Here is a 6000-nt window from a genome sequence, read left to right on the forward strand (position 1 = left end):
GATCCTTACAACCTTTTCATTTCTATGAATTCAAGTAGGATGGGTATGGTGGAAGGAAGACTTAGGGTCCCTCAGAAGAATTAATTTGAATCCTGGCTAAGTCACTCAAGTCAAAACTTAAGTCATTTAACCTCTCTGGCCAATTTAATCACGTATAGAATGGATACCAGGCTTCCCTGGTGGTCTAGTGGTTAAGAATCCTCTTTGCAATGCAAGGGACACCGGTTTGATTCCTGGTCTGGGAAGATCCCACATGTGGTGGAGCAACAAGGCCTGTGCGCCACAGCTACTGAACCGGTGCTCTAGAGCCCGTGCTTTTGAACAAGAGAAGCCACTGCAATGAGAAGCCCTAGCACGGCAACCAGAGAGTAGCCCCCGCTTGTGCCACTAGAAAAGCCTGTGTGCAACAACAAAGACCAACCATGCCAATAAATAAACAAATAAATCTTGAAAAAAAAGGAACAGATACCATCCAGCTCACTTCACTGGAATGTTCTGAAGATAAGATGAAGATTCTGAATGTTCTGAAGATAACCTGTGTGAATCACTAGCCCATTTTTGAAATATGCAAATTCTCAGTAAACTTCATATGAATGTGAATCTCATTTCCTCTGCTTAGGATGATTCTAATAAACAATTTTCATGGTATGGTAAGCCAAAAAAAAACCCAAAAAACCCACACACATACACATACACAACCCCTGAAAGACTGTCTCTCTTGTATTCACTTTATAGTGAAGAGCCCTTAAAGCCAGAGTAGTGAGTAATATAGTCTGTCAGTGTCAATGGCAAACCAGAACCCAGGTATAAACTGGTCTACAAGTTTCCAGTCCTGAACTCCCTGCAATTTACATATATGTACTCCTACCAGTTGGATACTCTTTTTTTTTTTTTTAATTTATTTATTTTAATTGGAGGCTAATTACTTTACAATATTGTATTGGTTTTGCCATACATCGACATGAATCCGCCACGGGTGCACACGTGTTCCCCATCCTGGAGCCTCCTCCCACCTCCCTCCCCATACCATCCCCTGGGTCATCCCAGTGCACCAGCCCCGAGCATCCTGTATCATGGGTGCAGGAACCTGGACTGGTGATCCGTTTCACATATGATAATATACATGTTTCAATGCCATTCTCCCAAATCATCCCACCCTCGCCCTCTCCCACAGAGTCCAAAAGACTGTTCTATACATCTGTGTCTCTTTTGCTGTCTTGCATACAGGGTTATCATTACCATCTTTCTAAAATCCATATATATGCATTAGTATACTGTATTGGTGTTTTTCTTTCTGGCTTACTTCACTCTGTATAATAGGCTCCAGTTTCATCCACCTCATTAGAACTGATTCAAATGTATTCTTTTTAATGGCTGAGTAATACTCCATTGTATATATGTACCACAGCTTTCTTATCCATTCGTCTGCTGATGGACATCTAGGTTGCTTCCATGTCCTGGCTATTATAAACAGTGCTTCAGTGAACATTGGGGTACATGTGTCTGTTTCGATTCTGGTTTCCTTGGTGTGTATGCCCAACAGTGGGATTGCTGGGTTGTATGGCAGTTCTATTTCCAGTTTTTTAAGGAATCTCCACACTGTTCTCCATAGTGGCTGTACTAGCTTGCATTCCCACCAATAGTGGGAGAGGACTCTTAAAGTATAATGCTCAACAGTTTCTTCCCCTGATCCAAAGCCTTTGGTGACCATCAGTGGCTCATCAAGTAAAGCCAGTTGTCTCATCCTGCTACAGTGGTCCTAAAATCTTCCTTCCTCTTCTTTGGCAGTGTCTTCCTCCACACATCCTAGGATCAACCAGACTTAGGCTACCTGCCATGCTATGTACATACAACACTGTAAACTCCACAAGGTGGGTGACTGTTTCATTCACCACCAAATTCCCACTGCCTAGCCAGAGGCCTGATTCCCAGTGAAAGTTCAATAAGACTTTGTTGAAGATAATATCATCCTTCATTATGATGAAGACAGTAACAATGATAATAGTAATCACAACAGCAGAATAATAACAATAATCATGCTGTTGATAGTGGTAAATAATAGTAAAATAACAAGCACAGGCATCAGCTGAGCCATGGCTCAACAGCCACTATGCTGTATATTTCTTGTCTCAACTAAACTTTTAAATAACCTTATCACTTGGAGACTATGTTTATTCCATTTATTGATGAGAAGACCAAGGCTCAGAGAGATTAAATTGCTTCTCTGGTACTGGCTGATTGACTTGTTTACAGTGGTTGGGGATGTTCCTCTTTGTGAACAACATCCTTGTTTTCATAAGCTGATAGTCTGGTGGCAGAAAACAGACACCTACTCACTAAATAAATGAGATAATGTCAGAAAGTGGTAAGTGATCAAAAGGCAAGTAGGGTAAAGGGATCCATGTTGATGGGATGACTATTCCAGACAGGGTATGAGGTATCAAGAGGTATCTGCCTCTTGAGCAGAGGACAGCTAAACAAAGTCCTTCCTGATGAAAAGGAGGGAGCCTTTAAAGACTTGACGGGAACATGTAAGTGCAAAGGCCCCGGGGCAATAGTGTCTGCAATTTGTTCAAGAAGCGGTAAGATTGCTGGTGTACTTGCTGATGAAAGCGGAAGCAGGTGAAGGCAGAGAGACAGGGCAGGTTCAGGGCGTTTTGATCACTGCAGACGTGATACAGACCTCGGGTTTTACTCTGATTTAAAAGTGCATCCCCAGCAACATGGAATGTAGGCACAGCCACTATGGAGAACAGTATGAAGGTTCCTTAGAAAGCTAAATCTAGTGCTACCATAAGACCCTGCAGTCCCACTCTTGATCATATATCTGTGGAAAACATGGTCTGAAAGGATACATGCACCGCCATGTTCATTGCAGTACTGTTTACGATAGCCAAGGCATGAAACAACCTAAATGTCCATTGACAGAGGAATGGATAAAGAAGATATGTTACATCTGTACTATGGAATTTTGTATGTGTGTTTGTTAGTTGTGTCCGACTCTTTGTGACCCCACGGACTGTAGCCTGCCAGGCTCCTCTGTCCATGGAATTCTTCAGGCAAGAATATTGAAGTGGGTTGCCATTCCCTTCTCCAGGGGATCTTCCTGACCCAAGGATCGAACCCAGGTCTCCTGCACTCCAGGTAGTTCTTTACCATCTAAGCCACCACGGAAGCCCAAAGAATGAAATAATGCCATTCGCATCAATATGGACGGACCTAGACATTGTCACACTGAGTGAAGTCAGAGAAGGAAAAATATTGTATGACTTCCCTTATATGCAGAATCTAAAAATATATGATACAAATGAGTTTATTTACAAAACAGACACAGACTCACAGACTTAGAGAATGGATTTATGGTTACCAACCGGGAAGGGTAGGGGGAAGGGATAGTTAGGGAGCTTGGGATGGGCATGTACACGCTGCTATAAGCAGTAAGTACCTATTGTATAGCACAGGGAACTCTGCTTGATGTCATGTGACAGCCTGGATGGGAGGGCGTTTGGGGGAGAATGGATACATGTATATGTGTGGCTGAGTCATTCTGCTGTGCACCTGAATCGACCACAGCACTGTTAATCAACCATACTCCAATATAAAAGTAAAAGGATGAAAGTAAAGCACAAGGAAACAGAGTGTTAAAGCTAAGGAGGACAGGATCTGTCCTGGGTCTTGAAAAGCATCTCTCTGGTGAAGATGTGGGGAGCAGAGATCAGTTACAGGGTGTTCAAGTCCACCTGTGAGAGAGGACAGCAGTGTGAGGGGAAATTCTGAAAGACCGGATGCAGCGTCTGTGAGAAAAGAGTCTAGGATTAGTCCGTGGTTTCTGAGAGAGGAGCACACGGAGGGGTGAGAAAATCAGCAGCTCACCTGAACCACATGACATCTGAGTCACCCAAGAGCCACCCAAGTGGAGACTATGAGTTCATCGACAGCTGGGTGTTGACATGTCTTTAGTTCATCGAAAGAAAACAGGGATAGAATTTCACATCTCTGGGTTATCAGCATGTGGATGGCATTTCAGTCAGGAGGCAGGATGAGGTCATAGTGTGGGGAGTGTGGGGAGAAAAGGAGTGTGGAGAGGCTGGGGGGGATAGGAAGGCAGTGTTGGCCTGGGGGTGATCCAGTGTGGAAAAGTGAGGGGGCGAAGTAAGGCCACAGGCACCGGGAAGCAGCAGCCGGCCAGGTAGGTGACGAACAAAGAGAGCGGCGTCTCGGAGGGCAAGTGGAAACAGTGCTTCAGAAAGGGCAGTGGCCATCCATGTCCGGTGCTAGGCTGGGTTATACCAGGACTGAGAATTAACCCCCAGAGGTGGCAATGTGGAGGGGACTGGAGACCTCGACGAGAGCAAGTTCTGTGCTTGCAGCTGTGGAACCCAGGTGTGTGCACCTCAGTCTACCCTGCCCTGTCTTCTCCTTGGGTCCCAATTCCCTTCCTCTCCTACAACTCATGAACAGTATACAACAGTATGAAAAAGCAAAAAGATACGACACTGGAAGATGAGAACCCCAGGTCAGTAGGTGTCCAATAAGGAGAAGAATGGAGAAACAGCTCCAGAAGGAAAGAAGAGGCTAAACCAAAGAGGAAATGATGCCCAGCTGTGCATGTGTCTGGTGGTGAAAGTAAAGTCTGATGCTGTAAAAGAACAGTATTGCATAGGAACCTGGAATGTTAGGTCCATGAATCAAGGTAAACTGGAAGTGGTCAAACAGGAGACGACAAGAGCGAATATCGACATTTTAGGAATCAGTGAACTAAAATGAATGGGGATGGGAGAATTTAAGTCAGATGACCATTTATATCTATTACTGTGGGCAAGGATCCCTTAGAAGAAATGGAGTAGCCCTCATAGTCAACAAACGAGTCTGAAATGCAGTCACTTAGCCTCATTGTGCTTCCTGCACTGGAGTAAATAAAATAAGGATAATTAACCACACTTCAGATGAAAGGTGCTCTAAATAAATGGCATTATATTAAAAAAAAAAAAAGAAACAAAGGAGTGGTGTTAAGTGTTACTTGTGCTCGTTCTTTTAACTTAAACTATAAAACCAGTCAATCCTAAAGGAAATCAACCTTGAATATTCATTGGAAGGACTGATGCTGAAGCTGAAGCGCCAATACTTTGGCCACCTGATGCAAAGAGCTGATGTAATGGAAAAGACTCTGGTGCTGGGAAAGAATGAGGGCAGGAAGAGAAGGGGGCAACAGAAGATGAGATGGTTGGATGGCATTATCGACTCAGTGGACATGAGTCTGAACAAACTCTGGGAAATAGTGAAGACAGGGAAGCCTGGTGTGCTGCAGTCCATGGAGTCACAAAGAGTCAGACACGACTTGGTGACTGAACAACTACAAAGCTATAAAATCTCAGAGGACAGGTCTTCTACTTATTAGTGCTTCTTTGCATCAAGCATAGGGTCCTGGTGGATGCAAGATAAATATTCTTTGATTTAATAGGTCCTAAGGGATAAACCCCCTTGGGTCTAGGAAATGTATACTCACCGTCCTCAGGGATTTTCCTCTCACCTGCCACACCTCTCCTCCAGTCATTCAATCATTCCTTCATTCATTCACTCTGCAGTTCCTACTGGGGACCATATTCCCTAAAACTATAACTTTCTGGGGCATGACCCAGCTCTGTTACTGATTTTTTTGTCTCTTAGGCTTGTTGGATGCAATCTCAAAAACGACAGAATGATCTCTGTTCGTTTCCAAGGCAAACCATTCAATATCACAGTAATCCAAGTCTATGCACCAACCAGTAACGCTGAAGAAGCTGAAGTTGAAAGGTTCTATGAAGACCTACAAGACCTTTTAGAACTAACACCCAAAAAACATGTCCTTTTCATTATAGGGGACTGGAATGCAAAAGTAGGAAGTCAAGAAACCCCTGGAGTAACAGGCAAATTTGGCCTTGGAATACGGAATGAAGCAGGGCAAAGACTAATAGAGTTTTGCCAAAAAAATGCACTGGTCATAACAAACACCCTCTTCCA

General features: G+C 43.8%; 1 protein-coding gene across 1 annotated transcript in view; it reads right to left on the minus strand.

Moving 5' to 3' along the window:
- Positions 1-6000, minus strand: part of PARM1 (prostate androgen-regulated mucin-like protein 1) — a 131863-nt gene that overhangs the window by 37936 nt on the left and 87927 nt on the right. The window lies entirely within an intron of this gene.

The sequence above is a fragment of the Bison bison genome, unplaced genomic scaffold (genome assembly GCF_000754665.1).
Source record: "Bison bison bison isolate TAMUID 2011002044 unplaced genomic scaffold, Bison_UMD1.0 scf7180017864092, whole genome shotgun sequence".
NCBI classification, from domain to species: domain Eukaryota; kingdom Metazoa; phylum Chordata; class Mammalia; order Artiodactyla; family Bovidae; genus Bison; species Bison bison.